This window comes from Adiantum capillus-veneris, chromosome 15, assembly GCF_014529385.1.
Source record: "Adiantum capillus-veneris isolate H3 chromosome 15, ASM1452938v2, whole genome shotgun sequence".
In the NCBI taxonomy this organism is placed as follows: Eukaryota; Viridiplantae; Streptophyta; class Polypodiopsida; order Polypodiales; family Pteridaceae; genus Adiantum; species Adiantum capillus-veneris.
Window position 1 is genome coordinate 98,415,661 of NC_140945.1, and position 21,242 is coordinate 98,436,902.

Here is a 21,242-nt window from a genome sequence, read left to right on the forward strand (position 1 = left end):
TCCAAATCCTCTTGTGCATCACATAGTTCCTCATGATCTGATGCATCTCAAAAAGATCTGACAATTCGATACAACTTCTTGCACAGTTTATGCATACAGTATTTGACACATACATCTTCCTTTTGACATGGCTTGCACACATAAGGACATTGCTTTGCACAGTGCCCATCTTTTTGACAAATAGCACACTTTTTCTTCTTCCTTTTTGCCATTAATCACACATCAAAAGAATAGAGAGCATTTGTACCTCTTTAAACCCTGAAATTGCTGAAACTGCTTAAACTGCATTACAAACTGAAATACCTGAAACTGTAGTATGTAAACTGAAAGACTGAAAGTGCATTCTGCAAACTGAAAAATTGAAACTGCATTCTGCAAAAAATTGCACATAATTTGCACAGAAACTGTATAGAGACTTCAAAACTGTTTGGGCTAACAATACATTGACCAATGGTCCCAAAAGTGGGTATGATGTGGGATGAGTTGTTTGTTTGCCTTCTTGGTTTGCAGGTAGGGTTTCCTGCAGCCTATTTTCAGGTTCATGAAGTTCAGTCCCCTCCCCAACAATTTCTGCCCCTACAGCAAGTTCCCCTACTGGTTCTTCTTGGTCATCATTACCCGACTCTTCTCCTTGTCTTCCTCTTGTAGAGAACTCCCTTCTTTTTATAAGCCTTGTTCCATATGAATGTTGTGGTACATAGGACCCCTGCCCTGATTCACTCATGCATTGCTGCTTCTCCCTTGTCTAGAATACTGTACTAGCATTCTTTGATTATGCACATTGTAGTTTGAAGGTAAATTACAGGCTCCAAAGGGTAACAGTTTTGTAACTACCTTTTCGAGAATGAGAATTCTGACTTAGTTGGGCAGTTGTGGGTAGAATTCTTTCAAGAACTGTGATGCATACTTCTCAGACTCTTCCCCCGGTGGTTTCCAGTTCGCAAAATCCCGCAATTGGTCACTATCAGGGAACAGGTCGCCGCTGTGATTCATTCCTTAGCACCCATATGGTTTTAGGCGAAATTCGAACCAATAGCAGGATCGCCAAATGTTAGGCACACATTGCCATAACAAATAACCAATGCAGTAAACATACAATTCATATCAAACAGGAAGCAGGAAACTGCATATTTCAAACACCATACTGCAGAGAAGACAGGTATGTAACATCAGAGATAAAGAGAAGATAGTGTGCCATTCATCATCATTATTCAGTAATAGAGCAGAAAGCAGAGAACCAATGCAGGAGAGAGCCAACTGCATCAACAGGCATAGACATAACTGCTCCTCGTCCTGAGAATTCACGAGACACACAACTAACTTCCCCAAAATATAAAATACCCATGTTCACTTATCCCTAAGGTTCAAAGATAAAGGTTTTAGTTTACAGTTCAAAAAGTAATACCCTGACTGCCCTGAAAGCCATGATAAATCAGGCACTAACAGCAACATTCGGATCCGTCGTTCACTAGAGCATGACTTCCTTCTCTTGCCATTTACGACATTTATGCCATTTGCATGCTTCATCAAGAAAATCAGAGAATTCTTTCAAATACTCTTTAGCTTCAGCAAAGTCCTCATAACTTAATGCATCCTGGAAAGATTTTTATGATGCGATAGAGGCTCTTACATAGTTTTGGCATGCAATACTTCACACATACCTCTTTCCTCTAACAAAGCGTACACATAAAAGGACATTTCTTGATGGCATGGCCATGCTTTTGACAAATAAGACATTGATTCTTCTTTGCCATTGAGTAGACATTAAGGGAAAGGAGACAAATAATATACCCATACTCCAAGAATCAACATTACACTGCATAAAACTTAAATTTCTTGCAAATTTTCAGGGAAACTGCTTGAAACTGTCATCAGGAAACTGCCTGAATTTCCTGCAAACTGTGTGAAACTGCCTGAAATTGTCAAGAATCTGCCTGAATTTCCTGTGAATTGTTAAGAAAACACCTTGCATTGCGTAAAAATTCCATCAGGTTGCAAAAACGACCCTAAAAACATCAAGAAAACACTCCATTTGCTGGAAAACTCATGATTTTTGAAAACACCTTGAAAACCAAAATCGCCCTGAATAGAACTAGGGTTTTCACTCCTTAATTTTCCACTTTTGACAAAAACCAGCAAAGGTTTGTCAAGTGTTAAGTCACCATGAAGTTTTGAAGCATGCTATTCCAAGGACAAAATCTTGAAGGAAAATGAGATTGTACTCCTCCTATTCTTCCTCCTCTGACTTCCAATTGGAGAATGCTTGCAGGAAATCTTCGGGTTCACAACCCCATATGCCCCAACTAGACCCCATTTCCCATTAAGGCTTTGATCAAAGTTTGCTCCACAATCAACAAGATTGCCAAGTGTTATTGAGGCATAGGGGAGTGGTAATAGCAACTAAATCAACCATTAAGAGAATGCATCATCTCATTACAGATTCAGAACAGTTTTAGTACCCGTGCACGTTAAGAACAGAATCAGGGTACTGAATGGAAAGTGAAGATAGAATACACAGAGAAACACAAAATCTTCATAGCCATAGCCTTTCATTCATCATCCTTCTCTCATACAACGCGCTACCATCATGTGCGAGTCCAACTGCTAAAAAGAATGAAGAGGTACAAAGCCCTTCACTAATTATAAACTGAAAAGTAGCTACTAAGGTTCACTAACACTTTACTGAAAGAATATGCAAGGCTAACATAGGGTCTTGACATGAAGACAATAGTCTTTGTCAAGACCCCTATTAAAACCCCATATATTTTGGAATTCATTTAGACCTTCTAGTTTTAATATGATTTCTTGATACTATGTGAGAGAGAGGCCAGACATGCGGCATGCATCCATGCTAACCAATTCTTGTCTTCTTCATTGGAGTCCAAAAAATCTTTGGAGAAAGAAGCTTGAAACGCAGCCCAAGATGGAAGATGAACATCGATTTGAAATGTCATCCACCACTTATAGGCCTTGCCTTTAAGAGATAGACTTGTTTCCACAACCGTCTTTATATCCGGGGTGTGTCTCAATCTATGAATATCACTCTATTTGTGTAGAAATGTATTGACCACATCCTTGTTGCGATCACGCTCTTCCCTGTGAATCTCAGGAATGGTGATATTCTTAAGTAATGCATTGCTACCTTCTACATCTTCTGAAGCACTTGTCTCTTGGACTCCTTGACTAGTGCGAGCTTGGTTCCCTTGAATCGTGCCACTTGTGGCTCCTTGAGCCGTCTATGAATTCATAAATTTACAAATAACTCCGTAAGATTGGTAACATTTGCATTGAGTGTAGAGAGGTTGCGTTCAAGTACGCTTTGGCGATTTTCCAAAGTCTTGAAAGCAGTCATATCTAGGCCATGATCTCCTAGATCATCATTATTATGTATATTAGTGTTAGCAGCATCCGTGGTGCTCTGATTTTGATTTATGTGCTCAAAATCAAAAGTGTGTGTAGGTGGGATATCCTCACTGGCCATAGTAAACACACACTAATGTAAAGAGAGGAAAAAAAAAAGCGTCAACTTTTACCTTGTGAAATTGAAGTCTTTGTGTTTCGTATGCTCCGCAATTTGTGTTGCATGTGAACCTTGCCTTGCGAGAATTGTAGCGCTTCACGTGTCGTTCTCATAAGAACACCTTTGTTGATTTTTCACAAAAACTCGTCGTTTTTGTGAAGGCTTTTGTTCACTTTGAAGCTACCTCCTTGAGGAAAGAAGAATTTTTGGAGGAAAACTTGCCTTCCTCAAAGAAGTGAAAAGGGGTGGATTCAACCTCCTTCATGCAAGGGTTAAAAGGGCCTTCATACGTGTGCAGCTGACGGTGCCAACGGAAGCCTTCGGAGCCTCGGTGTCGTCGAGTTGCCGATCGAGTTTGCATTGGTCGCTCATCGTGGAGGGTGTAGGTGCGGCGGTCGCGCACGCCTGTCTATCTGCACGCACTGCACAAAGGAAATTGTGTCTGTCTTCTTTTTGCTGCACAGCGGAGACGTCGTTGCGGAACCACTACAAGAGGTACTTCACATTAGCGACGCTCGCAGTGCGACGCTCAAAAGTGAAAATCCACAGCGTTGCTATGAGCGTTGCTATTTTATTTGTTACATAGAGACGCCCATAGCGATGCTAATAGCGACGCCGACAGGGATAAAAAATAATCCGAGAGTGCCCGAAAACTCAAATCTAAGATATGAGTTTTTGGCGCTCAAGCATACCTGCTTCTCCCTCTCTCTCTCTTTCTTCCCCCCCCCCCCCCCCCCCCCCCCCCCCCCCCACACACACACACACACACAAACACATACACGAGGAGAGGAAGACGAGCCAGGTATGCTCCTTCCCTCTCCTCTCTCTCATGTTCCCTTCCCCTCTCTCTCTCTCTCTCTCTCTCTCTCTCTCTTTCTTTCTTTCAAAGACACAATGTGTGTGTGTGTGTGTGTGTGTGTGAGAGAGAGAGAGAGAGAGAGAGAGAGAGAGAGAGAGAGAGAGAGAGCACATGCATAAACAAAACACACACACATGCATAAAAAAAGAATGCATACACACACACATTGAGAGAGGAAAAGAGAGAGAGAAAGATATAAAACAAAGAGAGAGAGAGAGAGAGAGAGAGAGAGAGAGAGAGAGAGAGAGAGAGAAAATAAAAAACCAAAGAGAGAGAGAGGGGGGGGGAGACGAAAGAGAGAGGTAAAGGGAGAAAACAAAGAGAGAGAGAGAGAGATTAGGTTAAGATTTAATTTAAACTAGGTTAGATTACATTTAGATTTATGTTTGTGTTGAGTTTAAGATTATGTTAGATTTAAATTTACGTTAGATTAAGATTATGTTAGATTTAAAATTAGGAAAGTATTAAAGATTAGCTAGCTATGTTAGATTACATTTATGTTTAGGATTTAAGATTGTATTAGATTTAGGTTTATGTTGAGTTTAATATTAAATTACATTTAGATTTAAGATTAAAACAAGATTTAAAATCAACTAAATTAAATTTAGATTTAAGTTAAATTACATTTAGGTTTAGGTTAGATTTAAGATTAGATTAGATTTATGTTTATTTTGAGTTTAAGATTAGATTAGATCTAGATTTATGTTGGATTTAAGATTAAATTAGATTTATGTTAGATTTTAGTGCATGTCAATGAAAGCGCACTTTGTCTAAAGAGCAAACACTAGTTACACAACAATATGTATAATCCCATCAGAATTGACACCTATTAACTCACACACTAACCATATTCAATTAGCCGCGAATCACCACATATTCAATTAGGTTAGATTTAAGATTAGATTTTGGATTGAGTTTGTATATTAGAGTCTACCTTCAGGATTACGATAAAAAAAGTAGAGTTAGACAAACGGAGATCCGTCTCTTTCTCTCTATGGATGCGACCTTACGTTGGAAAGCTTTCAACGGCATGATACTCAGATTGGAGGCCAACATGTAATGTGCTAAGTAATCCCTCGAACAAAGATCTACTGTGAAGAGATGTTAAGATGCTGTGAAATGCTACAGCTAGAGAAGAGGCAAAGGGGTTTTGTCCACTACATGCACTATCATGTAGATGTGGGTGTGTAGATTTCTCGTACCCACAAATATAGGCATTGACCAATAAAGACGAGATTATAACCTGGTGGTTCTGATCTCTATGCACCTCTAGACCAAGGTGTGCGAGGATTGGACATGACTAGAGAATGTGAGGTAGTTTATAGTGTGAACAAAGAGAGAGAGAGAGAGAGAGAGAGAGAGAGAGAGAGAGAGAGAGAGAGAGCGAGAGAAGACGGAGGATGCCAATAGAAGACTAAATTTATGTCCAGGTTATAAGCTTTTTACCCTCATTATGAGTAGTGATGAGGATGTGGGGCTATCCAACCGAAACACCTATCTCTCAACAAGGATCTTATGTCCTCGTAATCAATGCAAACATGCTGTGCCATGGCCAAGACGTGTTTCTTTGCAGCACGTTTGTGAATTTGGCGAGTTCAATCCATCTATTATAGATCAAGTTGTTGCCAATTTTAACTCGTCGGACTCTGACGCTGGCCAACATGCAGCAATCTTGCAACCCAATAGACGTGTTCGTAGGTGCTTTGGTCAAGCATCATACGTGAGGCCACAAGATGTAGCCTCTGATAGCTCGGAGAATGCTCATGCAGACCACATTCCCAACGAGGAAATGTTTGAGCCCAAGATCAATGAAATGATCGAGACGATCATGGATTCAGAAAGGCTTATCTATGATGATATGAAAAGTGAAGTCGATATGCCATTGTATGATGGAGCACGTGTGTCTAGATTGAAGGCACTCCTGGTTCTTCTCAACATGTAGGCAAAGTTTGGATGGAGTGACACTAGTGTCACAGCGCTTTTCAGGTGATCTACTACAATGTGTTTACCCTAATAAAAAACTCTAGATGTATAATGATCTGATAGATTGCTTACATAATTGTATAATGATCTGATAGATTGCTTACATAATTGTATCGCTTTTTTTTTTGCTGTGTAGATTGCTTAAAGAGCACATACTGCCACCTGATAATGTGATGCCAGATTCCAGAGAGGAAGCAAGAAAGATCTTGCAAACCTTGAGGATGGATTACAATTTGATTCACGCTTGTCCTAACGACTGCATTCTTTTCAGAGGGGAATACATAGACATGGAGAAGTGTTCGAAATGTGATTCCGAGAGAGATCGAGTAGATCTCCACGGAATAAAAATTCCACAAAAGGTTTTGCTACATTTTTCTCTGCTTCCTCGCATCAAGCATTTCTTTGAATGTAAGTCCATGGCCCCCCTACCATCATGGCATGAGGCGAATAAATCTTCCGATGGTGTACTATGGATTCTTGTAGATTGTGCAGCTTGGAAACATATAGACAAAACATGGTCAGATTTTGCTAGGGAAGCTCAAAATTTGCCCCTAGGCCTGGCTATGAATGGCGTAAATCCATTTGGTCAAAGATCAATATCTTACAGTGTATGGCCCGTTGTCATCGTCAACTATAACATTCCCGCGTGGTTGACTACCAAGAAGGGGCACCTATGGCTAAGCTTGATTGTGCTGGGGTAGTATAAAGTGAAGAATATGGATGTGTATCTTCATCCACTATTGGAAGAGCTACAAAAATTGTGGATTGGCATAGAAGTGGTGGATATGAGCCGACACACCACTCGTCAAAATGCTTTGATCAGAGGCATTCTAATGTGGACCATGCATGACTATCCCAGACTAACAGAATGCTCAGGCGATTTACACTGAAACTCAAACACTGTAAATCTTGGTTTTTCTCAAGATTATCTATTGTCATGTGTATACATGCAGGGCTTCAAACAAGCGGATATAGAGCATGCGTCACATGTGGACCTAGACCGAATGCATGTCAGGCGCCCTCATTGAATAAGCAAACCTACGAAGGTCATCAAGCGTATCTTCCTTCCAGAGAATCATGTGTTACGCGATGGATTTTTGGAAAGAGAGCCATCGAGGATGTCTGCACAAGCATGGTTAGAGCAGAAGGAGATGTGTGATGACGGTTTGCCCCCAGGGATGAAGAGACTCTCTCTATGGTACGAGCAACCATATTGGCCCTGACTCATGATCAATCACTTGCTCGATCTAATGCACATATTCAAGAATCTGGGTAGTCTGCTATGGGACCATCTGACCGGCAAGAAAGATACTTTGGGAGCTAGAGTTGACCTTAGAAATGTGGATCTTATGGAGAAATATTGGTCGCAGACAGCATCCGATGGATTGACAAAACTCCCTAAAGCGCCATGGATTTTCATAGGAGCCCAAGAATGCAAAGTTGCTACTCTCTATGGGGTGCATGCAGAGGATCTACAAAATGAAATGGAGAACATCTGTCTAAACGGAGAGCTCTATATAGATATAGGAAGTTATGCTGAGCTATGCGAGGATGAGAGAGAGACCTCTTAAAGCCATAAATATTGTATTTGTACAATTTTGCTCCGTTTTATAATGTATATTGTATTCATGTGGCTTTTTGTCCATTCATGTCTATATGCGTCATTACATCATTGTATTTAATCATCTTTGCATCCACTCCAGGTACTTATGCTCTAGGTATATTCTCACAAGCAGAAATGACGAGCACTACGCTCCGAGTGCGATGGAGACTGAAGCTGCAATCGCGAAGGAAGTGATCTGTCTCTGCTCATAGATGCTGCTCGTCCCACAGCTAGATCTAGTTGATCGGGTGAAAGAGACGCTAAGAAGCACTACTACTGCTTCTTAGCGACTCTTTCACCCGATCAACTAGATCTAGTGGTGGAGCAAGCAGCATCTATGAGTAGAGCTTTATTACCTTGGCGATTGCAGCGTCAGTCTCCATCGCACCCGGATTGCAATGCTTTTACAAATTCATAAGAACTTCAACAAAATCTCTCTACACAGGAATCCCTCCCCCTTCATGAGTCCCCTCTCTCTCTCTCTCTCTCTCTCTCTACTTGTCCACGTTTTCTTCTTCATTCATTCAATATTAAGATTAAAATTTTCTGTGTTTAATGCAGGTATGTATGATGATGAGTTTCTTTCTTCTTTGTCACCCTAGTAGAGGTACTGGTACGAGGATCGTCATCACTCTAGAGCACCATCACGCGTTTCTACTCGTTTAGCGTCTCCCTCTGTTTTGGAGCATTCAACACGCTTCGAAGCTTCAATATCGACGAGACAATCTTCACACTTATCTAGGCACTGACACTCTAGTGGTGGTGGGGGCCGTTGTTGTGGGGATGCCGCCATCGATGCCTCGACACCGCCTCATGTTCGTCGAGGCTCTTTACCTTCCCCTTCTTTGCCCACCCCCACACTAGCCACGACATCGCCATCTATGCCAGGTTTTGCATTGTTGACGGCCGATCCTAGTAGGTACACACCACTACCTACTCCTCCGGGAGTCACCCCAGTCGACACTCTTCGCTTTGGGGCCCAGACTCTAGTGGAGACACCTGAAGTCCGTACCCCCATCGACACGCCGCTAGAGATCCCTATTGGGACACCCAGATTCACGCATCACCGACGAGAGGGCTTGCCTTACTCCGTCGACTTCAGTGGCGGCATCATCTTGGATGATAAAGGCAAGAAGGTGATCTCGCGCATGCGCGGTCTTTGCTCTCAGGTGTTTAGACACTACATACTAAACACCTGGAGTGAAGTACCAAGTGATTTAAAAGACAGAGTCATCAGCATTCTGCATGATGAGTTTCCCATTTTAACACGGGATAACCGCTTCAATGAAGACCTGATGAAGGTTCAAATGCGCAAATACTGCAAGCACAAGCTTTTTGAAGTGCAAAAAGCAATAAAGGATGGGTGGAACAGACCAGATTGGTTGGCAAAAGAAGATTGGAAGAATGCGAAGAAAGCAGTACTTACGCAAGAATCCTGACAAGTGGAAGCAACAAAAGGAGGCAGCCAAAGCGCGAGTAAAGGCAGGGAGCTCGCACCACTTGTTGAGCGACGGGTGGGCATCATTTGAGGTCGATTTTGTAAGTGTTTTTGCATTGCTCTTTAGGTTTGATAGTTTAGGGTTTAGGGGTTTTTAAATTCTAACATAATGGATTCTTTGTATGTTTTGACAGTGGTCGATGACAGGAAGTGACCCCACACCGTACGAGCAGGCGTATGACGCAGGCAGTAAGGGCTTAAACGCCTTGATGGACTTTTGAGTTCTCGCGGTGGCATGGTTAGTATTAAGGTTTAATCTTTTCTATTTGTTGTATTGTTTTGGAAATTATATGTTTATACTTACAGAAAGCTGTCTTATTTGTTTTTTTTTGCATAATTCAACAGATACGCCGCTTGGACGCGATGAGATGTCTGATTAGACGACGTCAGTCTAGCCGTAGCTAGATAGCATTAGTTTCCTTTTGTTATAGCAGCTGTATCATGAGATAGGTGTATACGTCTTTTTGTAACTATTGGGAAACCATGTATATTTTCTCAATAATGGCAATGGTGTTGTAACTATTACATTTGCAAAGTTAACAAGCAAGTGATTTTACCTATGATGTGTACAATTGTCATTGATTTACTTTCATCAATTTACTTTTGTTAGTTTTGTATCTTTATTCTTTAAACAATACTATGGATGATGGAGTTAATGGTTATGTTGTCTTGTGGGTGACTACTTTGGGTCTATACCTAAGCTTGCACTTTCTTTCAAAGGTGAATCTGGGCTTAATATCTTGGATTCATTTAGGTTTACTCTATTATTGAAACATTCAATATGGTTGATGGGTTGAATACCCTGCCACCAAAAAAATTTACTCTCAGGCGTCGCTATAAGCGTCGCTATATAAGGCTCTGCATCGTCGCTATGAACGTCGCTATAGGTAGCTTGTAAGCATCGCTATGGTGGTCGCTATATGCATCGCTATATAGCGAAGGCCATAGTGACGCTTATAGCGATGGTCATAGCGATGTTCTCGTATCGACGATGTTAGCGACGGTCTTAGTGACAGCGGGGAGTATAAAAACCCAATGTATTTCCGTTGCTAACAATGTCACAAGTGCACACAACCTCTTGTAGTGAACGTGGGAGAGAAGCAGCGTGTCACATGCACATGAAACCCGCTTTTTCGCTTTCCCAAAAATAGTTCGGATACCAGTGAAAGGGCGGTGGTAATGCGTGTGCTAGCATCCACCCAACCGTGCTATCTGATAGCATACCCCTAGTACACACACTGTCCGACCGTGCCGGTGGTAGGACCCATGTCCTTACACACACACACACTCACGTATCAAAAAGAAAGAGAGAGAGAGAGAGAGAGAGAGAGAGAGAGAGGGTGAACTTTGTTAATTGCTAATGTAGGTTAACATGGACATACTTTATAAAGTGTCACAAATCTTGATGAGAAAAAAAGGATGAGAGCCCTACAAGAACTACATATGGTTGATATTTATTATGTCAATGTTTGTGGTCGTGAGATTCATTTGCCAAAAATATATCACAAATAAAAACCTTATATTTTTTTAGATGAACGGTTTGAAGTTTTGAAATGAATTATAAAGTTTATCAATGAGATATATTGGAGTGATCCTCAATTGTCCAATTCTAGAGTAGAATATGAGTCATTGTAAACATAAACATATGTGCATATACTTTTTTTCAAGTATTTAAGTGCATGTTTTGCAAGTGTCCATGTTGATCATCTATCTCTCTCTCTCTCTCTCTCTCTCTCTCTCTCTCCCCCCAATTTTAAGCTTTGAACACTAATCCTGTCCTCTTTTCTTGCATCCAAAAAAGTGACTCACAAAATTGTGAATATTTTTCCAAGGGTAAAAACTCTTTTTATTGATGCCTTTGAGGAAATTATTTTACCTATTGAACAGGGATGGCAATGGGCAGTGGAAGTGGTCGAACAAAATTGCACTATATGGGGGTCACATGTAGATGAAGAGTTGGACACAATTTACTTCAGGTTGCTCGATCCCTATTTCATTTTCAATCTTAGGCTCATGCTCTTAAAACAAGAACTTGGGCCAATTTGTCATTACAAGATTTACTTGAGTTGAGCTCAAAAAATAGATTTTAGAGAAGTATGTCAAGCTGCAGTTCAATATCTTGATCTTGTTGAAATAGCACGACTAAGAGTGCTATGTAGATATATTCTAGAGCCTTTTTGGCAATAATGTGACTTTTGAATTTTTACGTTGTAGAACAAAATCCTTTTTTGTTTGAAATATATGTGTACTCTCTCTCTCTCTCTCTCTCTCTCTCTCTCTCTCTCTCTCTCAATTAGTCAATATCTCTCACTGAAGGCAGACGGGGAAAGGAGAAGAAAAAGAAGCAAAAAATGTTTAAAGTAGCAGGGGTAATCCCAAGACAATTTGAATCAAATGTTTGCAAGCATAAGTGAAAAAGTATTATCTAATTATATATATTTGACAGAAATGAATGATAACAAAAAGGGAAGATGCACACATTAACACCCCACCCCCCCCCCCCCCCCCCCCCCCCCCCTCCTCTCTCGCCGAAGATGGAGTGGGACAAACTGGCATTTGAGCATGGGTAAACATGTATTAGTAGTTTAATGGTAATAAGGTCCACTGTTGTGTAGGCCCGTTGGTAGGTGGGTAGCACGAGGTAGTGAATAGAAATATAGGAAGAGTGGGTTGCAACTTGTACCTTATTTCATGGCCATTGGGTTTCCAAGCATTTTATTTGTAGAGGAGAATACTTGAAGGTTCTCCTCTATTTTTTTTAATTTATAGAATGATACCCGCATACAACCAATGGTTCAAAACAACACAGTTGCCTAGGTTTTGTTTAGTCCCACTCTTCCCTTTAGTCCTAATATGTGGCCTCAATTTTATTAAGAGAACCTTATAATTAAGCGAAATCCTTTTCAGATGCTATTCTCTCTCCCTTTAGTTCTTTCAGCTAGGGATCCACTTGTTGAGACTTTTTGGATTCCAAAGGATCTTCCTCGCTCTCGCTCTGTCATGTAGCAATGGAGGTGGTGTGTTCTCTCCCTCCCTCCCTTCCTCCTTCTCTCTCCCTGTGTGTGTGTGTGTGTGTGTGTGTGTGTGTGTGAGAGAGAGAGAGAGAGAGAGAGAGAGATGTGTGGAGGGCGTTGTGAGCGGGATGGAAACACACACAACGTCTCTATAAAGACCCGACACACACTCTTGGAATGATAGACACACATACTATGGGGCACCACTCGGCTTACACAATCCACCTGGTCGAGACAGGGAACACACCAATGGAGTGAGAAGAGAGAGACTATCCATTTGCCCACTCCACATAGAGAGAGAGAGAGACACACACACACACACACCTAAAAAACTCAGCTCAAAAGAGGAGAATTTTTTATGTTTAGATACAATTGAGCTTGGGCCAATACCAATGGGGCAAATAGTTCACACAATATGGGTGAAATATACCAGATACAATCACAAATTGGAGCAGAAGCTTCGCTCATAGGAGAAATTTACACAACCAAAACAGCAAAAAAACTGTGAGAAATTTGGCAAAATGGACAGCGCCATCACGTCCGAACGGCCCAAAACCCAAGTCTACAATGTCAAAGTGCTCAAATCCGACCTCGGATGAGCAGTTTATGGCCAAAACATGCTCCAAAAACAGCAAAAACTCACTTGTGGCTGTTCTTCCTCTTCTCTCCATGTTTTTTTCTATTCTTCTCTCTGTTTTTTCAGTTCCCACACTTAGCTTTATTAGTTGGGCACCTTTGGCCTTTTAGTTGACCTCAAACAGACCTCGAACATGCCAAAAAGTGGCTTGGCAGTGCATAGCTGTCACCCTGCTGCATCCATCCGCACACCTGGCACTCAACTTTTTCCAGTAATGCATCCCGCCACCACGTGAAGTGGCCCCCAAATACAATTCTCATAATGACCTTTTTGCATGATTATCACAAAAAAACACCCACATTGTGTGTGTACTTATCCACGTGCAAGTCTTGACCCCAGTCGACCTCCTGACGCCACTATATGCCATCTGACGCACCTGCTTACCTCAAGTCGTCGACCCGCGGATAGCTTCCTCGAGAAGTTTTACGTGCTAGCAAATCCTCATTATTATAGAAAAACACACTAGTACTAGTGATAGTGAAAATCGATGCACTATGTACATGCTGTCCTGTCTGTACACATATGGGCCCCACGTAACCACCTTGCTCTGGAAAATGGACAAATCTTTATTTGATGCACCATGCATGGGTATGTACATATGTGCAATCACTTCATCCAAAAAACTCCTGACATAATTTTCCCATCCCCTAGCCTGCTAGATCATTCATGATCAGCAGCAACAAAAAGAGATATGAGACTCTTCGCGTCACAAGTCTCCTCATCCCTCACATACATTACTTGTTCTGCAGACAGATCATCTTGCTCCACCATCATCAACCTAGAATGATACAATTTAAAACGCAATCCATTTACCCTTGACTAATGTAAAATCCCATCCAGGTTAGCCAACTGATAAGTACCATTCATAAAACACTCCACTACCTTGAAAGGGCCTTCCCACTTAATTTGAAACTTCTTTTGGAAGGTCTTGTCCAGCTTACTGTTGTAGCGCAAAACCAAGTCATGTTTCTTGATACCCTTACTTTTGAACTTTTCATTTATCTTTGCCAAAGCCTTATCCTGCATCTACCCATAATGTTCCAATGCACTCATCCTATCCAGTTGAACCTCTTGTAACTATAAGAGCCTCTCTTTGAATGCATGACTAGACTGCCCAAGCAACTTCTCTAACATTTTGACCGCAGGCAACTCTACTTCCATAGGCAATAGTGCTTCCTTTCCATATACCAAATGAAATGGAGTAAAACCTGTACCTGTCTTCACCGAAGTACGGTAAACCCATAATGCACTAGGCAATTCCAAATCCCAATTCTTTCCTTGGTGCTCTGTCACTTTCGAAAGAATTTGTACCAACTCACCATTGAATCTTTCATTTAAGCCATTACACTGCGGGTAATAAGGAGTGGTATGCTGGTGCCTAATCTTCATCTTGGCGCATAAAAATTATAGTAGTTTAGCTCTAAATCCTGGCCCCTTATCTGAAAGTATCTCCAATGACACCCCAAACTTGCAACATATTTCATCATACACAAATTTTGCCACATCCTTTGCAGTCATTTGTTTACTGCTATAGCCTCTGCCCATCTAGAGAGATAGTCCACTGCAGTCAAAATATAGCTTTTGCCCCTGCTTGTGATAGGTAACAGGCCTATTGCATCAATCCCCCACTTTTCAAACACATCAAATGCCATAATGGTTTTTCGTAACTCTGGCTTCAACACTCTCTTCCCAAATGCTTGACACCTATTGCAAGACCTACACCAATGGTGAACATCCTTGTGCAAACTAGGCCATACATACCCCTCTTGCAAGATCTTATGCAAGGTGATATTTAGAGCAAAATGTCCGCCATATGCGCCTTCATGATTCTCTTCCAACACTCTATAAAGCTCCTCCCGCCAAGGTACACGTGTCAACACCAGATCAGCCCCTTTCATGTATAAGACATCACCAATCAATTTGTACCTGGATGCTCTACACACAAAACCATACTTCTTAGACTGTTGAATGTCCTTTAGAATGATTCCTGTTAGCAAAAACTCCTCTTCTTGAGCCAAACTTTCCCGACCATGATAAAGAGGTAAATTGGTCCTCAACACAAATAGCTGCCCAATCATGCTTTGAGCTGATTCATGTGCCTCTCCATTTAGAGCACGTTCAATGTGTTTGATGCTCCATGCTTCAAACTTTTTTAACAGGCCTTTAATTTTGAAACACTTTTCCTTCAATGAGGTGTTCTTACTCTTCCACACACCTAGCACTTGCTTCACAACTAACAAGGCATCACCTTCTAATCCCATGCTTCAAACAAATGTGTAATCCGGCTTCCAACGTAGCATATTCAGCCTCACTATTACTATTAGCATCCAATTTGAACCCTCTCTTGCATACTAACTTCCCCTCTGGATCGTACAGTGCTATACCCCCTGAAGCTGCATCATGGCTCTTTCTTTATGAGCCATCAAAGAACAACACATGTGCATTGATGATCTGTGGCACTTCTTCAACTACTCTTCTCACCACCTCTTCCTTAACAAGGAGGGAATTCTCCTTGTAAGTCAACAAATCAGCTAGGGTAGCCCTTGTACTCTCTTCCACTAGAAAAGAGAACTCAAACTCTTGCAGCTCAATTACCCATTTCTTGACCACATTTGACATGTTAGTGCCATTAATTAATTGAGGCAAAAAGGCACACCTCATCAAGAAAACAAAAGGTCGTGGTAGCAAGTAATGACAAAATTGTCGACAAGCAAATATTACACTGGCCATCACTAGCTCTACTTCTGAGAATTTTCTCTCTGCTACCAACTTCACTCAGCTTGCACAATACACTGGCCTCATATAATGGCTTCCCTTCCCCTTTTACAATAACATGGCTCCAATGGCATCATCCCCTGCTAAAGGATTTACATAAAACGCTTGCTCCCAATCAGGAGCCTGCATGGCTGACAGCCCCCCTAACACCTCTTGAAACACTTCTTCACACTTGTCATCCCATTGCAATGGATCATGCTTTGCCACTTGTTGTAATGGATAAAGGAGCTGTGAAGACAACGGAATAAACCGCGCCATATACTTCACTTTGTGTATAAAGGTTGCCAATTGCTTTGTACTCGTAGGTGATGGAAGAAGAATAATAGACTTAGCCTTGTCTGGATCAGCCTCAATGCCCTTTTCTGACACCATATGGCCCAATAATTTCACCCTTGGCTATGCTAAATGACATTTCTTTGGATTTAGTTGTGCTCCAAATTCATCATATCGAGCCAATACCATCTGTAGCTTCTCATGGTGTTCAACCCTATTGCTATAGACACAGAAGTCGTCCATAAAAGCTTTAACACAACTACCAATGAATGGTGCCAATACCCAATTTGCTCTCTCTTGATAGAAAGATGGTCCATTTGACAACCCAAATGGCAATACCGTGTAGCAATAGCAGCCCCATGGCGTAATGAAAGTTGTCTTTGTTCGGTCTTTAAGAGCAATCTTCAATTGAAAATAGCCTGAAAAACCATCACACACACTATACCTCTCATAACTTGCCACTGAATCCAAGATCTGATCAATGAATGGAAGAGGATATGGGTTCTTCTTAGTGGTTGCATTTAAGGGTTGTAAGTCTACACAAATCCTCCACTTTTCATCCTTCTTTGGACTGACTACTACTGGACTCACCCATTTTGTGGTCTCCACTGGGATTATGAACCCTGCCTTCAATAACTTGTCCACCTCTTCCCGCAAGGCTTCCATTTGCTCTTGACCCATCCTTCTTAGCCTTTGCCACACTAGCTTAGCACCTTCTTTTAGCTCTATATGCATCTCTTCTCCTTTGAACCCTCTAATCTCTCCATATGAAGTAATGAACAAATCAGGAAAACTAGCCAGCATGAAAAAATATATCTCCTTTTCCATAGTTGAGAGGTCTCCACTGATCGTTTGTGTCATCAATTCCCGCTTCTTTGAAAATTCGACCTTGGTTTGCATCAGCCCTTCAATCACTTCATAAGGCCCTTCACTTTCATCTTCGACCTCATTTGCAAATGAAACTAAACTAGACTCATGGGTTTCTTTTTCCATCAGAAGAAATGCAACATCAACATCCTCATCACTCCTGGTAGTACTATCACTATCCTCATCAGTCACTGTAGAATATTCTTCATCACTAGACTCATCCTCGTCTGCACAATGCTCTTCCAATACTTTCCTTGTGTCCATATTATATAGCTTCTTGGCACCTGTCTTTCCATAGAGGCTAATCATACCACATCTCCAATCTTGAACAGCTCCCACTGCACGTAGGCATGGTCTGCCCAGTATAATAGGATATGCTCCCAACCCCGCTGGCATTACATGAAAATCAACCACCACCTTTGTATCATACGCCTCCACTTCTAAGTTCTTTACAACACCCAAATATTTTACTTTTTGATGGTTTTCCAATCTGATCCAGAAGCCTGACACCCCAGTCACTATAAGACCTATCTTCTCAACGCATTAGTGTGTTATGACACATATTTGGGCTCCACCATCCACATAACCTTGTCCCATATTTTTTCTCTTGTGCCACACATCTACTATTGGGCAAATGTCTGGTAGCTCATCCATTGCCAACACCCTTACTGAACCTCTCTCTGGCTCTTTCTCCATTGGGTTAACCATCCTCTTCCACTGTCGCTTTAGCTTAGGCACCATCTCTATAAGCTGCCCAAAAGTAACACCTCCCTTCTTGCTTGTCAGATACTCCTTCAAGTCATAGCTTAATTGCCCATCCCCTAATGGAAAATCTGAAACATGAAACTTGTGACAAGCCCTCCTTTTCCTCTTGGCCTTGACATCCTCGCCTTCATGGCTCTTTCCCTTCTTCCTACTAGGACTTGGGGCACTTCTTCCTTCCTTGTCCTCTGTGGTCCTCTTCCCAATAGGCATCACTAATGTATCCTCTAGTTTTGATGCCTTCTCCAAGGTAACTACACTTATCACTTTTGTCTTTCCCTTTTCCTCCTGGGTTAGTCCACTGGTTCCTTCTTCTCCTTTAATTTCAATGCCATAATCATTTGACCTAGTTAGCACCTGTCTTGGCAATGGATACATGTCTTCCCCCATCCTTGGTGGCTTATCACATTGCGGGCTGATGTGGCCCAACTCTCCACAATTATAGCACGTGGGCGTCTGTCTCCAGAACCTACCATTGTTTTGTCCAACACCATTCCTGGGTCTTTCTTCACCTCCTGGCTGATTTGCAAACCTCCCTCGACCTCGATTATTTCCCACTCAACCTAGCATGTTTAGGTTGATATTCTTCATCAAATCTACCACTTGCCTCATGTCTTGCCTTAGCCCATCATCTTGCACTACTGTAGTGACCACTGCTGGCATAACCTGAGGAGTAACAACAACCACTGGTTCATGATGAACCCCTGGCATGCGACCTTGCAAAGAATCCATAGGCTGAAATTCAGACCTCATGGGCAAAGATTCTACTCCTAGTTGACTCATTCTTCTCAGCTTCCACTCTTTGTTCTTTGCTACCTCTAGTGCATCTTCATATGTCCTAAGCTTCTTTAGCTCCACTCTCCAACGTATATTCTCCCAAAGACCAACCAAGAACCTCTCCTTCTTCATCATGTCAGGTGGGGGTACCTATGGTGCTAAGCCTTGCACATCCGCTCCAAAACTTACGTATGTACGCATCTACTGGCTCACCCTCCTTTTGCACCAAACCTTGTACTTCTTGCCACACTTTGTCAGGATCTTTTGTCTTCACAAACTCCACTTTCAATCCATGCCTTAGATTGTCCCAACTCAATCTTACATGTGGATCAGCCACACGCAACTCCTCTTCAAATGCTTTGGACCAAACTCGTGCATCACTCTTCAAACAAATCTAGAGAAGACGTAACATCTGCGCCGGGTCATGAATCTGGTTGCTAATGCATGCAACCTCCATCTTTTCCAAAAAGTCTTCCACATCTTCATCACTTCTTCCATGAAATTCCGGATAAGAGAAAGCCATGGTTACCCAAGTTTTAATGCGTTGATAACCCTTTCTAACACACGTGCAAGAACCCAAACTTTTTACTGACCCAATCCCCAGAAACTTCAATGGAGATCGTCTTTAGATAAGGACAAACACATGAACATCAAATGAGTTTTCATAGTTAATCATCGGAATTACAATAGGCAAAGGGCATTCCAGTATCTCCCTTAATCTTCTTGGCCCGAACATAAAGACTATGCGCTGCTGGAAAAAAATCTTCCTAGACACATGAGCATTTATCTGGATTCTTTGAGTCAAATGAAACGGAGTGAATTGAGGTCCGTTTTGATCATCCATTAAAGCTAACCATGCAGCTCCCAAGAAGGCCCACCTGACTTATCCTCTGATTTTGCCAGAATTTCAGCAACATAATAGCATAAATGGCTTAAAAGACCAAAAAACCAGCCATCACCACTTGAAAAAAAATTGGCAGAGTTTCCTCGAAAGTAGAGCAGTAAGAACCCAAAATATAGATTGTATATGTATGCATAATCTTCCAACAATAGAACTCAAGCATCAAGTAGGAATCACTAGTACATAGCCTATGGCGAGGTCACGAAAAGTGTGCTCCAGCCACTTGTATCACCGAAAGGATCTCACATTTGAGAATCCCCCAGCTCAATAAAACCTCACGCTATCGACCCTCTCACGAAAGCTTATGCAAATCTCGTATAGTCAAGTCTCAAAAATGACTATCTTCCAGACCAAGTCTCAGAAATGGCTGGGACTGCCAAATAAAACCAAGAATGGCTCCACAAAGACGTACAATGGCAGTTTTCACAAGTAACGTACAATACCAGCAGACAATGCACTCAAACAGGCGCCAAATGATGCATACCCACGGCAACTGCAAGTGACTCCCACTTGCCAGTGTATCACTCTACTCCAGCTACCTGTACCTGTCCCTGTAACCTGTAACCTGTAATCCCGAAGCTGAAGGTACTCGAAGAAGATCCTCAGTGGGGGCACCAAAAGAATGTGAGCGGGATGGAAACACACACAACGCCTCTATAAGGACCTGACACACACTCTTGGAATGATAGACATACACACTATGGGGAAGCACTCGGCTTACACAATCCATCTGTCCGAGACATGGAACACACCAATGGAGTGAGAAGAGAGAGACTATCCATTTGCCCACTCCACACAGAGAGAGACACACACACACACACCCAAAAAACTCAACTCAAATGATGAGAATCTCTGATGCTTAGATACAATTGAGCTTGGGCCAATACCAATGGGGCAAATAGTTCACACAATATGGGTAAAATATACTAGATACAATCACAAATTGGAGCAGAAGCTTTGCTCATAGGAGAAACTTACACAACCAAAACAACAGAAACACAGTGAGTAATTTGTCAAAATGGACAGTGCCCTCGCGTTTGGAACAGCCGAAAACCCCAGTCTACAATGTCAAAGTGCTCAAATCCGACCTCGGATAAACAGTTTATGGCCAAAACAGACTCCAAAAACAGCAAAAACTCAGCAGCTTTTCTTCCTCTTCTCTCCACATTTTTTTCTGGTCTTCTCTCTATTTTTTCGATTCCCACACTTAGCTTTATTAGTTGGGCACCTTTGGCCTTTTAGTTGACCTCAAACGGACCTCGAACATGCCAAAAAGTGGCCACGCAGCGCATAGTTGTCACCCTGCTGCATCCATCTGCACACCTGGCACTCAACTTTTTCCAGTAATGCATCCGCCAACGTGAAGTGGCCCCCAAATACAATTCTCATGATGACCTTTTTGCATGATTATCACAAAAAACACCCACGTTGTGTGCGTACTTATCCACGTGCAAGTCTTGACCCCATTCGACCTCCTGACGCCACTAGATGCCATCTGACACACCTGCTTACCTCATGTTGTCGGCCCGCGGATAGCTTCCTCGAGAAGTTTTACGCGCTACCAACTCCTCATTATTATAGAAAAAACACACTGGTACTGGTGATAGTGAAAATCGATGCACTATGTACATGTTGTCCTGCCTGTACACATGTGGGCCCCACGTAACCACCTGGCTCTGGAAAATGGGAAACTCTTTATTTGATGCACCATGCATGGGTATGCACATATGCGCAATCACTTCATCCAAAAAACTCCTGACAGCGTGTGCAGGC

The 21,242-nt window shown here is 41.9% G+C and overlaps 1 pseudogene; it reads left to right on the forward strand.

Moving 5' to 3' along the window:
• Positions 1 to 899: 899 nt before the first annotated feature.
• LOC147441136 (uncharacterized) lies at positions 900 to 9,843 on the forward strand (annotated as a pseudogene).
• The last annotated feature ends 11,399 nt before the right edge of the window (positions 9,844 to 21,242 follow it).